The sequence below is a fragment of the Pongo abelii genome, chromosome 1 (genome assembly GCF_028885655.2).
Source record: "Pongo abelii isolate AG06213 chromosome 1, NHGRI_mPonAbe1-v2.0_pri, whole genome shotgun sequence".
Taxonomy (NCBI): domain Eukaryota; kingdom Metazoa; phylum Chordata; class Mammalia; order Primates; family Hominidae; genus Pongo; species Pongo abelii.
Window position 1 is genome coordinate 118,738,156 of NC_071985.2, and position 17,782 is coordinate 118,755,937.

Consider the following 17,782-nt stretch of genomic DNA (forward strand, 5'->3'; position numbering starts at 1 on the left):
TCTGTCTCTGTCCAGCAGCCATGTAAGACGTGCCTTGCTTCCCCTTCTCCTTCTGCCATGATTGTAAGTTTCCTGAAGCCTCCCCAGCCATGCAGAACTGTGAGTCCATTAAACCTCCTTTTTAATAAATTACCCATTCTCAGCAGTATCCTCATAGCAGTGTGAAAACTGAGTGACACTGCTTTCATCAGTAATAAGGGTGATACTCTGTTCTCCACCAGACCACACATTGTCTATTTTCTCTCTTTAGCCTGTGGATTCAGGAATTGCATTGCTCTTCACTTACTAATTCTGTGACCTTAGAAAAGTCACTTAATCTCTCTTCTGCCTCAGTTTCCTGGGCTGTAGAAAGAGGATAATAGTGTCTCCCTTATAGAACTGTCATAAAGAGGAAACAAGAAGATCTAGTTTTAAATGCTTAGCCTAATATCCAGAACATTGTAAGAACACAATAACTATAAGTTATTATAACTTCTGATCTCAGTGACTTAAAAATTAAACCAAACCAAAACAAGAAAATCAAAAACAAAATAAATACTGATTTTCTCTGACTGGAGCCTTGTTCCTCAGCTCACCCTTCTTCCCTTTGATGGTTCTCCAAAGTGGCTCCGGATAATTCCCAGGGATCCTCCAGACATAGTTTGTTTTTTTGTTTTTTGGGATCTCACTTTTTTTTTTGATCCTGGTCTCACTTAGGTTGGAGTGCTGTGGTACAATCATAGTTCATTGCAGTGCCAATCTCTTAAGCTCAAGCAATCCTCCCACATCAGCCTCCTGAGTAGCTGGTACTACAGGTGCATATCACCATTCCTGGCTATTTTTTTTTTAACTAGAGATGGAGTCTCACTATGTTGCCCAGGGTGGCTTTGAACTCCTGTGCTCAAACAAAGCTTCTACCTCAGCCTCCCAAAGTGCTGGGATTACATGCAAGAGACACCACACCCAGCCGAACATAGTTCAAACCAGTCTCCTAGCTGCTGAAATGGCCCCCCACTGACCCTATGCTGGAGCTCAGACACCTAAGAGTAGCCCTTTACTCCTCTCTCCCTTCCCCCCACATTCAGCAATCCCAGGTCCTGTCATCCACAATCCCTCCTAAATTTCTCCCTACCTCTTCACTGTTCTTAACCCCACTGCTACTACCCTTGCCTTTGTGGATTTTTTCTTTCACCTATGAAATTCAATAATTCACTCATTTAGCCAATATTTATAGGTACCTACTATGTGCCAGGCTGAAGGCACCTGGTGAGACAGCAGTGAGCAAGACAGACACATACCTGCCCTCAAGGGGCTTCCATTCTACTGGAAGGAGACAGAAAATAAACAAAGAAGTAAAAGCTATAGTGAGGTAGATGGAAAAACTACAACATGGAAATGGAACAGGGAATTGAGGGTAGGGGACTACTTTAAATAAAATGGCTAGGAAGGCTTCCCTGAAAAGGAGACATTCCAGAGAGAGGCACAAAGGCCCTGAGGTCGACATGGCTGGCTTGTTTAAGGATCAGTGTGGCTGAGCCACAGAAGACTAGCTGGAGATAATGGGTCAGCCTGTGCAGGGCCTGATAGGTCCTTGGAATGGCTCTGGGCCTTTACCGTGAGTGCAATAAGAAGCCTTAACTAAGATCTCCCCATTTCTCACCTGCATTACTGCAAGAGCCTCCTATCTGGCCTTCCTGAGGTGTCTGCCCAGCCTGTTAACTTTTTATAATTCCTATTCTTAACACCTACAACAGGTTGCCAGAAACTGCCTATTTCCCCATTAAAGCTTCAAAACTTTCTGATTTGCACTTAGGCCTATCTCCTTCACTTTTCTACAGCCACTATCCAAGCAACGCCCCCTGCCCTGGGTAATGTAGGACTGATTCTAATTCCCTGTGCAGCCCACAGCCTCTTACTCCCTTTTTGTTCCAGCTGTTTCCTCTGCACTCAGCATATATCCCCTTTCCCTTCTGATATGGTTTGGATCTGTATCCCCAGTAAATCTCATGTTGAAATGTAATTCCCAGTGTTGGAGGTGGGGCCTGCCTGGTAGGAGGTGTTTGGATCATGGGGTCAGATCCCTCATGAATGGCTTAACACCGCCCCCTTGGTGAGGAGTGAGTTCACACAAGATCTGGTTGTTTAAAAGTATGCGGCACCTCCCCACTTCACACTCTCTCTTGTTCCCATTCTTGCCATGTAAGATGCCAGCTCCCCCTTTGCCTTCTGCCATGATTGAAAGCTTCCTGAGGCCTCACCAGAAGCTGAGCAGATGCCAGTGCCATGCTTCCTGTACAGCCTGCAGAACTGTGAGCCAATTAAACCTCTTTTCTTTGTACATACCCAGCCTTAGGTACTTCTTTATAGCAATGCGAGAATGAACTAATACACCTTCCCTCTCTGCTACTGCTCAAGTGCTTCCTAACCACCCTGAGGTGGAGAGGAGAACATCCCCTGCCAGGAGGTTCCCCATCCTGTGCATATGTCATTGTCCATTCATTCATCTGTCTGCCCTAGTAGAGCTCTTTGAAGGCAGGACAGTGCTCAGCACAATTCCTTGCACAAAATAGAAGCTCAATCAAATCTTAGTTTAAAAATGAGTGATCCTACCCTCTTCAAACCCAATCCATTAAGCTAAAACTTGTCTTTTCCTCTGTTCCTAAGCACTTCCTAGCACTTGGTTTCTAGCAGTAGTCACAGTCCAATCTTTATTAGTTACATGTATATATGTGTTATATCCTCTCATGGGTTAAAAACTAACTGACCAGGAATATTGGAGTTAATTTTTACAACCACATTCCACTCTCATCCCTGCACTGCCTAGAACAATGCCTCCCACAGGGAAAGCCTTATACAATTAAGAGTATGGGCTTTGGTATCAGACTGGCATTTGCATCTTGGCCTCCTGGCCTGTGTAGCACTGGCCAGCCATTTTGTCTCTTAGCTTTGCTCTCCTTTTTTGGGAAAATGGGGATGCCTAGCTACTGGAGGAGCGAAAGGAGCCGCTGCACAGGGTTTACCATTGATTATGGGCTCAGCAGAGGCTGTTGTTATCATTGGAGGCACTGTGCAGTATTTCTCAAACTTGTCTAAAATTCAGTCCCTTTTAAAGGAGAAAAATTTTCATAGGATCCCAGGGAACATATATGCAAAAACACAGACTTAAGTTTTGTCTTTATAAATGGTATGAGTTTCTGTAAAGCTTATCATAAAATTGAAAAGTCGAAATTCCAGCAATACTTGGAGAACTAGCAGAACATAAGACTGTATCCACAGACTCCAATCTAAGAAGTTTTTGTTTACTAAGTTGACTTGGGGCAGAACCATAGGCGGAGGAAGGCAGGAGGCCACTTCCTTTGCTGGCAGTGTGGCTTCCCTTCAGATGACATTCTTCACAGTGGGTTGCAGAGACCAGAGATTTTTGTTCTTCCCATGGGGATTGGGGTGGGGGAAGTGGGAGGGGAACATGTGAGGAGGAGTCAAAAGGCCAGTGGTTTGTCCCTGGTGGCTCTAGCCTGGTGTGGGTCCAACCTGTGTGTGTGCGAGACCTCCCACACGAGCCCTGGAGCCTAGCAGTGCCTTGCATAAGATGGAGGGGAGTGGTACTGTAGCAAGAGGAGGGCTCATGAGCAGAGGCAGAAAGAAGTTCAAGGAAAACGGTGGAACTCAGAAATTGTGTATCTCTAGCAGATGGGAAATTCACCACATCAAGAGAAGGTCATCCAAAGCAAAGAAGAACTGGGGCAGCTAAATTTAAAGAGAACCTCTGGCCCTCCTCCTTCCCTGCCCCAGACCCACAGGGTCAAAGGAAGCCTTGCAGGGGCTGAGGATGCCTTGGGGTCTGCTGCACAGCTGGTCTGTAAATGCCACTTCTCAACCCAGCCTCCCCCAACACACTCCTCCCCTCTCCTCTCCCCACTAGCACAAGCCAGTTTCTGGGAGTCACCCTGGCCACAGACCCAGAGTAGAAACATGCAGAGATTTTGCAACTTGGGTTTCAAAGCGATCTGAAGAGCTCCTGCCCCACCGGCAGCGTATGGTAGTTCCTCCCACAGAGACAGGCCAAGGCCTCCGTAGTAAACAGACCAACTGGTCACATCCCCCCTCACAAAAGCCTAAATAAAAGCCTAAATGATCATGACAGCCACTAGCAGACTCATTCTGTGAACGCAGGGATCGTGGACATTCCGAATGAATCTGGGAGACAGCAGCAGCTGCCCAGGAGCAAGGGTCTCCTCTGCAGCTCTCTTTCCTCATTAGAGACCCTCACAAGAAACTATCACGCTTGGAATGCTATTCTTCTCCCCTCAGGAGACTTTGGAAAGAGCACGGCGACATTAAACCAAGCCCAGCACAATAAAATGTTCCCAGTGGCAACTTTGCAGGGGCATCAGTGCTGTGATCCTGCAACGACTGAATGTGAAGCCGCTCCCGGGAGCTCCCCCGACCACCCGCCTCAGCGCTGGTGGGGACAGGAGAGCGCCAGGGACACACCACTTCCAGGAAAGAGTTTTGGATTGTGGAAGAGCGAGTTCTGCTCTAAATCACTGCAGTGCACCCCAACCAGTACTGAAAGAAAGAGAAAGTCGACTTTTGCCCACAGAGCCCAAAGCACCAAGCAGAAATCCTTTTCCTCCATGTCTCCTTCGCCCACGTCCTTCCTTCCGTAGCCACTGTAAATTGGAACGGTTTTCCAGACGGCAGTTGGCAATGTATGTCTAAGGTCTTACTTCTAGGAATTCAACCCCCCCAAAATAATGTTTTGTTTCCCCAAGCGGCTGTCGAAGATGGCGTAGGGGTGGGGGGCAGGTCCTGGTGCTTGAGGCCGAGGCCACCTCTGGGGACGCGGGTGCCATCGTGGCTAAGCAGGCACTGCTGGGCCGGAGGGTGGGGGTCGTGCACAGTGAGGGCATCAGAATTTCTGGCAATTTCTTTTTTTTTTTTTTTTTTTTTTTTTGAGACGGAGTTTCGCTCTGTCACCCAGGCTGGAGTGCGGTGGCGCGATCTCGGCTCACTGCAACCTCCACCTCCCAGGTTTCACACAATTCTCCTGCCTCAACCTCCCGAGTAGCTGAGACTACAGGCACGCACCACCATGCCCAGCTAATTTTTGTGTTTTTAGTAGAGACAGGGTTTCACCATGTTGGCCCATTTCTGGCAATTTCTACAGAAACAAGGTGAAGTACCTGGCCTTCCTCCACAGGTGGATGAACACCAACCCTTCCCGGACCCCCACCGTTCCCGGGCCCCCATCTACCTGGTTTGGACCGCGCGAGGCCAAGCCTCCCAGGACCTTCTCAAGGTGTGTGCTGGGATCCCACGGCCCTGGGACAAGAAGCAGCTGAAGGTTGTTCCTGTGGCCCTCCAAGTGGTATGTCTGAAGCCTACAAGAAAGTTTGCCTGCCTGGGGTGCCTGACTCACAAAGCTGGCTAGAAGTAGCAGGCAGTGACAGCCACCTGCAGGAGGAGAGGAAGGAAAAGGCCAGGATTTACTGAGGGAAAGAAAAACAGCTCTTAAGGCCACAGAAACAGGCGGCGAAGAACGTGGAGAAAACTGACAGATACACAGAGGTCCTCAAGACCCATGGACTCCTGGTCTGAGCCCAACAAACACTGCTTATTCCCCCAAAAATAAATAATAAAATAAATAAACAACTAAATAAATCATCTTTTTTTTGGTTTTTTAACATATATAAGTGTTATCTTTAGAGTGTTATTTGTAGTAAACATAAATGGCCCAAAAAGAAGGGATCATTTGAGTTAATGATGGCATTTTTGTGTAGTGGAATGATATGTAGCTAACAACAAAAAAACTTTTGAAGAAAAAATTATGATATGGGGGAAATTCTCATGCTATGTTAGTAATCTTTAAAAAGCATTTTCCGAAACATTATTTCTGATATTTCCAATGATGTAAAGCCAGAACAAAACAGAAGTATGTATTAAAAGTCTAGAAAGCTACATCATTGTGTGGTGGGTATATGGATAATTGTTTTCTTCTTCGTACTTTTCAGATTTCCTATAATTTACCTGTATTAGTTCTCTAAATAGGGTATAAAAAGCAATAAATTGTCTTCCTAAAAGACAGACACATACTTTTACATGATATGTATGCTTTTAGAGCAAACATCACTTTGCCCCTGAGAAAAGGTCAGAGTTGGGAAAGGGCAGATGAACGCAAGACAGAGCCATTGACAATGAAAAATCAACTGTCAGGGCCAGCTACGTAATTCCCAGGCCCTGTGCAAAATGGAAATAAGGAGTCTCTTTTTCAAAAATTAAGAATTTCAAGACAGCAACAGCAGAACATTAAACTAAGCTCAGCCCCTTCTAAGTGCAGGGTTCTGTGCACCTGCACAGGCCACATGCCTGGGAAGCTGGTCCTGGTCACTAGTTTGAAGCAAGACACCCTGACCCAGCAGGTGAAGGTTTATAGACAGGTACACACCTGGAGGAGTTGACAGGAAGTCCCTCTGCCTCCTCACCTGTCACTGAGCAGAGTTTCATTCTTCATGAATTCAGCTTCCTAGCAATCAACCCTGGGAACAGGGGCATACTTTATTACATATATATGCAAATCAGAAACCAGCCCAAATTACTCAAACCCTAGATCAAAACCTCTTATTTTTTTTAAGGTGGCTGCCTATTTATTCTATTTTAAGAATACCAGAAAGATGCCAAGCCATCTTCTACCCTGAAATTAATGACAATCCCTAACTAGAACGGAATATGGGATTTAAAAAAAAAATTTCTGATTATTTTCTCTCTAGAATCATCAAGAACCCTGACTTGCAGAGAATTATGGTCTTTCTCTGGTCCAACATCCTTTTTTTCCAGTTTCTTCTTTTTGGGTGCAGAAAGAAAATTCATTAACAAATTCACTACAGAGCATTGTTCATTTCTCTTGTCTCACTCAGAGGTTTTTAATATCAGGAGGTACAGTAAATCACCCCTGAGTAGTGATCACATGCATTGGAGATCTAACAAGGTCCACAGAGCAGCCCTCCTGCTAATAAGCAAGCACAGATAAGATTGGAAGAAGCATGTTGATTCCCCTTGTCCAAGGGGGAGCAAACTCATTACCTAACCCTTGGATTAAATTAGGTGCAAAGCAAATCTCTCCCTTTGCAACCAGTCACAGCAGCTGCCTGCCACAGGAATGCAAACAAATCAGATACAAACCATAGCCAGCCACCTGCCTGAGCCTGAGTTGGTGAAAAATGGATGCAGAATTGCTTAGGCAGAAACGTGCACACTAAACTTCTGCCTCTAACTTCTCCAGGAGACTTCACCAGAAGCCAAGTTACGGGTGGGCGGAATGAGGCAGAGCCTCAGTTCTACTCCTCATCCCGATGGCCGGAAGAACCCCTCTCATTTTCTAAATGCAGCGTGTGGAGGATCGCCACATGGCCAGCCATTCCGGGGTCTTTGAACCTCTTCCCTTTTTGACCTGACCTCTTTTTTATATTGCTAAAAAATTGAACAAAATTTGAATGTTGGAAAATATCAAGAAGGGCATCTAGTTCTACTCCTCATCTAATGCTTGCATTCTCTGTACAGCTTTGCCCAACATTCATTCAGCCTTTGCTTGAACACCTCCAGTAACAGGGAACTCACTACCACCAAAGGTAACACAAAACATTTTGTCGTATGGCTGACTGTTCTTCCTTTTCTTAAATTGAACTTCTTTTTGTGTGATTTACATCCATTGAGCCTATTTCTACCTTTTATGGCCAGATCAAACGAGTACTGTCCCTTTGCCTTATGATGGCCTTTATGCTACTTGAAGATACCACTCTTATTCCTTAGGTCTTTCTTTAGTGGGTGTTATTTTTCTCCTTTCTCTAAGGACATTGGCATGTAACCGAAACTCTTGGAGGCTAAGTTTTCTTATTCATAAAATGAAGATCATATTATCTACCTCTTGGGATTGTTTTGAGGACTAAAAAGAATGCATGCAAGCATCTCACGGGAGCTGGCACATAGTAGGTGCCTAATGAATAGTAGCAGTTATGATTATCACCCTTACCTAGAACAGAAAAGAACATTGCTTCTTTGGCCTGACCAGAGCAGAATAACACAGGACTGTTTGCTCTCCTTCACACTAATGTGCTCCTACTAACGCAGCCTAAAGAGCATCATCATTTTGAGCAGCCACACCACATAGTACCTACTTACAGAAAACTTACACCAACCAACATCCTTAACTCTTTTTTGCTTCAAACCTGTCATACAATTACAAGTAGTTGTGAATTGGGAAGATATCTATCAAGTGCACATAGTAAGGGCTCAACAAAAAAAAATAAGCAGCTGCTAGTTGTTAGTAGTTGACAAATATTGTCCAGAAGGAAGAGGAAACGGAGATGCTGGCAATGAGAAGACTGGCTGTGAGTGCACTGCAGATTCCAGCGGCTCCTTGCTTCCTCTCTGCCATATTTCAATGATCTCTTGCTGGCTTCACACCAAATTCACATCCTGCTCTTCTCTCTTCAGACTCTGAACCACTTCCCAGCCTCTTTCCCCCTGCAGGTCATTTACTATTCCCTTCTCAACAAGATTGGGATTCGCTCTGACATAAACTCCATTTCCACTTGCTATCTGTCCCCTTGCTCTGAGCTCTGAGAAGCCTTGTCCCTTCTCCTTCCTCCTCTTCCTCCCTCCTCCTAAGCAAGCTCATTTAATTCTCCTCTTTCTCCATTACATCTTTAGTTTCTGCCTAGCTCCTACCTTTTCTCTTAAAAAAAAAAAGTTTTCTTTTTTTGTTATATTATTGTCTGGTGTTGGTATCAGAGTTATGCTAGCCTCATAGAATGATTAGGAAGAATTCTGGCTGTTTCAATTTCTGGAATAATTTGAGAATTGGTATTAATTCTTCTTTAAAGTTTCAATAGAATTCAATGGTGCAGCCATCCAGTCCTGGACTTTTCTTTCTTGGAAGGCTTTTTAATTACTGATTTAATCTCGTTACTTGTTATTGGTCTGTTCAAGTTTTCTGTTTCTTCTTGGTTCAATCTGAGTAGGTTGCATGTGTCCAGGAATTCATCCATTTCCTCTAGGTTTTTTGATTTATTGGTGTGTAGCTATTCATAATAACCTCTAATGATCCTTTGTATTTCTGTGGTATCTGTTGCAACATCTCCTTTTTCATTTTTCATTATTTTTTTTGGGGTCTTCTCTTTTTTTTCTTAGTCTAGCTAATGGTTTGTCTGTTTTGTTTATCTTTTTTAAAAAAAAATCACTTTTTTTTTGAAATAAGGTTTCACTGTATTGCCCAGGTTGGTCTTGAACTCCTGGCCTCAAGTGATCCTCTCACCTTAGCCTCCCAAGTAGAGAGGGATTGCAGGCATAAGCCACCATGTCCAGCTAAAGCCAACTTTTTGTTATGTTGAACAAAAAATTTTTTAGTCTCAATTTTATTTATTCCTGCATTGATCATTATTATTTCTTTTTTAAAATGTTTTTTAGACAGAGTCTCACTCTATTGCCCAGGCTGGAGTGCGATGGAGTGATCTCAGCTTGCTGCAACCTCTGCATCCTAGGTTCAGAAGATTCTCATGCTTCAACCTCCCAAGTAGCTGGGATTACAGGCGTGCACCACCACACTTGGCTAATTTTTGTATTTTTAATAGAGACGAGGTTTCACCATGTTGGCCAGGTTGGTCTCAAACTCCTGACCTCAGGTGATCCAGCCACCTTGGCCTCCCAAAGTGCTGGGATTACAGGCGTGAACCACCATGCCCAGCCTATTATTTCTTTTCCTCTACTAATTATGAGTTTGGTTTGTTCTTGCTTTCCTAGTTCCTTGAGGTGCATTGTTAGATTGCTTATTTGAAATTTTTCTAGTTTTTTAATGTAGGTATTTATTGCTATAAACTTGCCTCTTAATATTGCTTTTGTGTGTCCCACAGGTTTTGGTATATTGTGTTTTGATATTCATTTGTTTCAAGGAATTTTCAAATTTCATTTTTCATTTCTTCATTTCAGGAGCATGTACTTGAATTTTCATATATTTGCATAGTTTCAAATGTTCCTCTTGTTATCGATGTCTAGTTTTATTCTGTTGTGGTAAGATAAGATAGTTGATATAATTTCAATTTTTAAAAAATGTTTGAGACTTGTTTTGTGTCCTAACATATGGTCAGTCCTGGAGAATGTTCCGTGTGCTGATGAAAAGAATATGTATTCAGCAGCTGTTGAGCAAAATATCCTGTAAATGTCTGTTAGGTCCATTTTGTCTATGGTGAAGTTTAAATCCAATGTTTCTTCATTGACTTTTTGTCTAGATAATTTGTCTGATGCTGAGAGTGGAGTGTTGAAGTCCCCAGCTATTATCGTATTGGGCTTTATCTCTCTCTTTAGGTTTAATAACATTTGCTTTATATATCTGAGTGCTCTGCTGTTGGATGCATATATAGTAATTTTTATATTTGCTTGCTGAATTGATCCCTTTAGTATTATTTGCCCCTTTTTACAGCTTTTGACTTGAAACCTGTTTTGTCTGATATAATTATAGCTACTTCTGCTTGGTTTTGTTTTCTAGTTTACAGAATACCTTTTTCCATCTCTTCACTTTCAGTTTCTGCGGTGTTCACAGGTGAGGTGAGTTTCTTGTTAGCAGAATATAGTTGGGTCTTGCTTTTTAAAATTTATTCAACCAATCCATATCTTTTAAATAGGGAATTTAATCCAGATACATTCAAAGTTAGTATTGATAGGTGATGACTTACTCCTGTCATTTTATTGATTGTTTTCTGGTTATTTTTTGTAACCTTTGTTCCTTATTTCCTGTCTTCTTATTTATTTTTATAGTTGGATGGTTTTCTATAGTGATAAGGGTTTTGTTGTTGTTGTTTCTTTGTTTTTGAGACAGGGTCTTGCTCTGTTGCCCAGGCTGGAGTGCAGTGGCACAATCATGGCTCACTGTAACCTGCACTCCCTGGGCTCAAGCAATTCTCTCACCTCAGCCTCCTTAGTAGTTGGGACCATAGGTGTGTGCCACCATGCTTGGCTAATTTTTTCTTTCTTTTTCTTTCTTTCTTTATTTTTTCATATTTTTATTTTGTTAAGACAGTGTCGTTGGGCGCGGTGGCTCACGCCTGTAATCCCAGCACTTTGGGAGGCCGAGACGGGCGGATCACGAGGTCAGCAGATCGAGACCATCCTGGCTAACACGGTGAAACCCCATCTCTACTAAAAATACAAAATTAGCTGGGCGTGGTGGTGGGCGCCTGTAGTCCCAGCTACGCGGGAGGCTGAGACAGGAGAATGGCGTGAACCCGGGAGGCGGAACTTGCAGTGAGCCAAGATCGCGCCACTGCACTCCAGCCTGGGCGACAGAGCGAGACTCCGTCTCAAAAAAAAAAAAAAAAAAAAAAAAAAAAAGACAGTGTCTTACTATATTGCCCAAGTTGGTCTTGAACTCCTGGACTCAAGCAATCCTCCTGCCTCAGCCTCCCAAAGTGCTGGGATTACAAATGTGAGCCACCGTGCTTGGCCGGTAGTGGTAAGGTTTGATTCCATTCTTTCTCTTTTGTGTATCAGCTCTACCAGTGAGTTTAGAATTTCACATGTTTTCATGATGGTGGTTATCATCTTTTCACTTGATGTAAGACTCCCTCGAGCATTTCTTATAAGGCCAATCTAGCGGTGATGAATTCCCCTAGTTTTTGCTTATCTGTGAAAGATTTTATTTCTCCTTCATTTCCAAAGAATAGCTTTGCTGGGTATAATATTCCTACTGTTAGTCCAATGGGGATTCTTTTATAACTGACTTGATGCTTTTCTCTAAGTGCTTTTAGAATTCTTTCTTTGTTTTTGACTTTGACAATTTGACTATAATGTGCCTCAGAGAGGACCTGTTTGGGTTCAATCTATTTGGGGGTTCTTTGAGCTTTCTGGACTTGGATGTCCATCTCTCTCCCAAGACTTGGAAAATTTTCTGCTATGATTTCATTAAATATGTTTTCCTCACCCTTTCCCTTCTCTTCTCCTTCTGGAACACCCATTACATAAAATTTTGTTTGCTTAGTGATGTCTTGTAAGCTTTCTTCATTTTTTTTTTTTTTTTTTTTTTTTTGTGAGACTGGAGTCTCACTCTATCACCCAGGCAAGAATGCAGTGGCATGATCTCAGCTCACTGAAACCTCTGCCTCCCAGGTTCAAGCAATCCTCATGCCTCTGCCTCCTGAGTACCTGGGATTATGGCATGTACTGCCACACCTGGCTGCTTTGTGTATTTATAGTAGAGACGGGGTTTCACCATGTTGGCCAGGCTGGTCTTGAACTTCTGACCTCAAGTGATCCACCCACCTAGGCTTCCCAAAGTGCTGGGATTACAGGTGTGAGCCACCACATCCAGCCTCTTCATTCTTTTAATTCATTATTCTTTTTGTTCCATCTGCCTGTGTTATTTCAAAAGGCCTGCCTTCAAGTTCAGACATTCTTTCTTCTGCTTGGTCTAGTCTGTTTTTGAAACTCTCAATTGTATTTTTTATTTCATTTATTGAATTATTCTAGAATTTCCATTTGATTCATTTTATATCTGTCTCTGTTAAATTTCTCATTCAAATTATGAATTGTTTTCCTGATTTCATTAAATTGTGTATCTGAATCCTGTATCTCATTGAGTTTCCTTAAGATGATTATTTTGAATGCTTTTTCTAGCATTTCATATATTTCCTTGTGATTGAGATTTTTACTGGAGAATTATTATTTTCCTTTGGAGTTGTCATGTTTCCTTTGTTTTTTATATTGGATGTGCCCCTACATTGATTTCTATGCATTTGGTGGAAAAGTTGCCTCTTTCAATTTTATGGAGTAGGTTTTGTAGGGAAAGACTTATTCATAAGAATAGGTCTTGGGGTGTCAGTTCGGTGTAGTATGTTGGCCTTGGTTCTAGGTGGATGCAGTAGTGTAGATTCCATGTAGTTTCTTCAGCTGTAATTCACACTATGGTGTTTGCAAGTTGCTCAGTGGCCTAAGCTGCAATGATGGTGCAGCTTTGCCACAGGTGGTCTTGCCAGGCTGTTTCTCAAGTTAGGGGTGCATGTGTGCACATGGTGGGTTGGCCAACTGAGGTCTGGCTCACTGAGGTTTGGGCCATTGAGCTGTTACTCTGGCTGGAAGCACAGGCACGTAATTGCTCAGCCAGCCTGGGAACATGTCTGCCAGGAGCAGCCTGCAGGGCTGTTTCTGAGGCCCAGAACACAGCTGCACAGCTTCTTGGTTGGCCTGGGGGGATGTTTGCTTGGGGCAACTCAAAGAGCTGTTTATTAGGCTCAGGATGCAGGTGCACAGCTGCTCAGCTAGCCTGGAGGTATGTCTGCCAGGGGCAGCCCACAGGGCTGTTTCTCAAGCCCAGGTCATGGCCACATGTCTTCTCAGCTTGCCTGGATGCATGTCTACTGGGGGTGACCTGTGGCACTGTTTCTCAGGTCCATGTTGTGGGCTCCTGAGTGTTTGGCTAGCCTGGGGATGTGCACACCAGGGACAGCCTGTGGGACTGTTTCTCAGGCCCTTATTGGGGGCACAGGACCATTGGGCAGCTGAGGAACATATCTGCATGCTGTGGGGAGCTCTGCGGGGCTGTTTCTCAGGCCTTGTGCGTTGGAGTGTAGCCACTCTGCTGGCCCAGGGGTCTATCAGTTGCTTGGAGGCTTGGAGGCCCCTTCTGCTTGAGGAAGGGCATGCAGCAGCTTGGCTAGTTCAAGGGTGATTTCACCCTGGGCAGGATTGCCAGACTGTTCCTCCAGCTGGAAATGGGGCTGAGGGTCTGGTTTCCCTGCTGTGCAGGACCAGCATCACAGCCCAGGCTCCACACAGCTAGTGCTCTGCCATTTAGCCAACCATGTGGGCTTGGTGGAATGAAGATGGAGCCCCAGTGCTAGGCAGGTGCAGTGGCTTTCGGCCCCTAGAGGAGGATGTACTCTAAAGGTTGGCTGCAGTCTCAAGATGGCACTGTGCTGCAGCAGCTTGTCTCACAGACGGTGGTGGGTGAGGGGTGGGAAGTGTATACCTTGTGCTCCTAATCTTGGGTGATGCAGCGGCCTGAGTTCCCGGCAGCTCTCCAAACCTGGTCTAGGGCTTGTGAGGACTGTGGGATTCTCCTGTAGTAAGGATTATAAAAGTTTGTACTAGCAACAGGGGCTGGTGGAGATCTTCTGCTTCACTTTTCCTCATAATGGAAAGTCCTGCCTGACTCCGGACAGATCTGATTCAGATGCAGAATGTGAGGCTACAGAGGCAGGGTGCCTCCATGCTGCCCTCCTGGATTTCCCCTCACCACAGGTACATCTCCACTCGCCCACTGCACTCCAGCTCTCCACTCTCGTCAACATTCCAGTCAGATCTTAGCTCTTTATTCATTGTGTTGGTCCTTTTGTGTGCAGGGGATGAATGCTAGGCATTACTAGCCAGCCATCTTACTGATATCACTGCCAGAAAAAAAATTAAAATGTTTCCTTTACCCTAAAAATTCTTTCACATGATCATTAACATAAATAATAAGATACCACATTACACTCATCAAGCTGGCAAAAATCAACACATGTGGTAACACTAGGTGCTAGGAGGCCATGAGGAATCAGGGATACAGAGTGGCACATTCACTTTGGAAAGTCTTATAGCAATGTCCGGTAAAACTGAGGACAGACCCACCAGTGACACAGCAGTAGCTTCCACTTCTAGGGGTCCCCTAGAGGGACTGTCTCACATGGGCACGGGAAACACGGACGAGGTCATTTGCTCAGCACTATTTCAAGCAGCAAGAGATGGCAACAACCAAAATGACCAGCAGCAGGGAAGTAGGCTTATTCATATACAGATGGTTAAAATAGTGAGCCAGAGCAGTAGGTGTCATCCTGGGCAAGCTCAAAAATAATGTGGCAATTTTTATTGCATGAATGATGTAATTTTTTTAAACATACAAAACAATTATATAAATTATATTGGTAAAGATATACACAACAAACATGTTTTATTAAGTCATGGGGGCTGAGCCTGGTGGCTCATGCTTCTAATGCCAGCACTTTGGGAGGCTGAAGGGGATTGCTTGAGTCAGGAGTTCGAGACCAGCCTGGGCAACATAGAGAGGCCCTGTCTTAAATAAAAAATAAAATAAATAAAATTTTAAAAAGTCATGGGAATAATATTAACTTAAGGATGGTGTTTACCAGTGAGAAAGGAGAAAGACTTTTCTTTTGCACACATCTTTCTGCTTTTCCTTGCCAGACAGGCTGCTGGCCAGTCCCATTCCTTGGCTACCCAAAACTCAGCACAGACACTAGACATTCAATGCTAGGTATTAAATCAATAATGAGAACAGCGGGCATTTGGGTAGCTTATGATTTACAAACCACATTCACATGCATCATCTCATTTAGTCATCACACCACCCCATGAGGGAGATATTAATATCATTGCTATCTTACAGATGAGGAAACTGAGATCACACAAGCAGAAAATAACTGAACTGCAACTTGAACCTTGGACCTCTGCTCCATGCCCTTCAACTACATGGCCCTCAGAGACAGCATAAGCCAGCCAGATCCTTTCCAGACCATGAATCAATAAGAGCACTTCTCTGCCTCATTTGCCCTCATTAAAACCCCACAGGACATAAATCACAATTTATGGCTAATAAATCTGAAATTTACAGGCTTTCAAGTGAATATTGAAGTTTGGTTTAAATGGAATTACTCTTATCTCAACTTGAAATCCAGTGATAGAATTACCATTTCTCTCTGTCACCCCTCCCCTACTTAATTATCCTTGAGTGTTTTCAGTTTACATTTTTAGAGTTTCCCCTAGATCTGTAAGTAATATATGGCCGTAAAAAAATATTTCACCTCAATCAGGACTAAAAAGGGCTAGAGAGAACACAGAGGAGAAAAGGAGGGAAGTTGCTAGGTCATAATTAGCCATCAGAGGAGAAACTCACATCTGTGTATGTTTACCTCCCCTGTGCTTAGAGGAAAATTGCTTAAGAATCCAGATCGTTGGGTAGAAATTCCAAGGGGTGGAACCATGACTTTCTCAACCATTACCTGCATAAAACATGCACCTGCTTCATAAGTCACTAAGTAAACTAACACCATGAATAGAAGGAACTGGACAGGGGCATGAGTTAGGATATAGTTGCGTGACTTAAAGAGTCAGACCAGATGACTGTGAGGCCTCTTCCAGCTTAAAATAGCCAATCCTTCTAGTCTGTGGTCTACTCCGCCGTAATCCTTGTGACACCAATAAAGGTACCTGCTATGTGCGCCAAACTTTAAATCTTTCAAAGTCCTTTTACTCCTATTCTGCCCCAGACTACAGTGGATAGCCCATTCAAAACAGTGACAGAGATTTCTTAAAGTGGATCCAGTGGCTACAGGGAGAACTGACAGCTGACAGTGGGGGAGAAGAGAGCAGGAAACATAAGTAGAAAAGCATAACAGCCACATTCAATATAGCATAATTGGTTCCGAAGCCATCCTGGCAGGATGCACAGTATAGTGATTGATGTGGAGAATCACTCTGAGTCATCAAGAGGAGCTAAATCACAGATATGTCACTGGGAGCTGGTCACACAACTCATTTACAAAATATCTGTTGGACACCCAGTATGCACCTGACTGTGTCTGGATCCTGGGGATAGAAAGATGGATAAGGCATGGTCCCTGCCCTCAAAATGCTCTCCGAGCTTCAGTTTCTCCCATTATGAGAAGAGGAAGCCAAAGGACTTGATTCCTAAGAGTGCTTGCTAGAAGTTCTGAATGCTTTATGCATTAGGGCTTGAACTGCAATGATCCTGGGCAATGATAATCCAGATAATATAATCTTGTTTTGCAAATGAGCAAACTGAGGCACAGAGGGATTAGCATCTGGTTTAAGGTCACATGGTCAATAAGGAGCACAGCAAGGACACTCAGCACATGGACCAATTAAATAGGAATAGAAAGTTCATCTTACTCCCACCCGTGCTCTTTCCACACTATCTTCCTTCCTCAAAAAAGGACAATAAGGATAGATAGAGAACAGTTCATGCATTTGACAACTGCGTGGATTTACAGATCTGGAACACAAAATTCACCAGCTGCAAAACCAAAATCATGTGAAATTGGACAGTGATAAATACCCATAAGATGAAGTGCACCAAAATGGCACCAAAGGATCTGCCAAAATCCACAGCAAGGTAAGTCCAAAAAGTTAGTAATGATGAATTCTAGGGACACAGGCTGGAAAACTAAAATATCTTTGAGAGAAAATGTGATCGAAGGAAAAATGCAGCTTTGGAGCACAATCTCTCTCTCTCTCTCTCTCTCTTTTTCTCCACACACACACACACACACACACACACATCACTGCTGGGAGAGGCGGTCCAGGCACAGAGAAAAGGAGGATGTTTCAGTGCACCTTACTTTCTTCCCTCACGGCTAGTGCAAGGCACCTGTCAACCCTGCTGTTACTGATAACACAGAGATCTGTGGTGGGAAAGAGGTGCCACGTCTTCCTACAGAACAGTGTACAAATGGAGAAGGAAGGAGCAGAAGGGCCACTGGGTCAGGATAAATGGTTTATAATGCCTAGCAGAGATGATCACTGGCATGCTGTTCCACATCAAGATAGCAAAAGTCCAATTAGCCAGGTGTGGTGGCGTGTGCTCATGGTCCCAGCTGAAGTGAGAGGATCACTTGAGCCTGGGAGGCAGAGGTTGAAGTGACCTGAGATCTCACTTCAACCTGGGTGACAGAGTGAGAACCTGTCCTCCTGCCCCAAAAAAATAAAATAGCAAGAGTCATGGGCCTAGGAATGAACATTT

The 17,782-nt window shown here is 43.9% G+C and overlaps 1 pseudogene; it reads left to right on the plus strand.

Moving 5' to 3' along the window:
- Positions 1 to 1,538: 1,538 nt before the first annotated feature.
- LOC100453385 (large ribosomal subunit protein uL13-like) lies at positions 1,539 to 5,580 on the plus strand (annotated as a pseudogene).
- Positions 5,581 to 17,782: the final 12,202 nt, after the last annotated feature.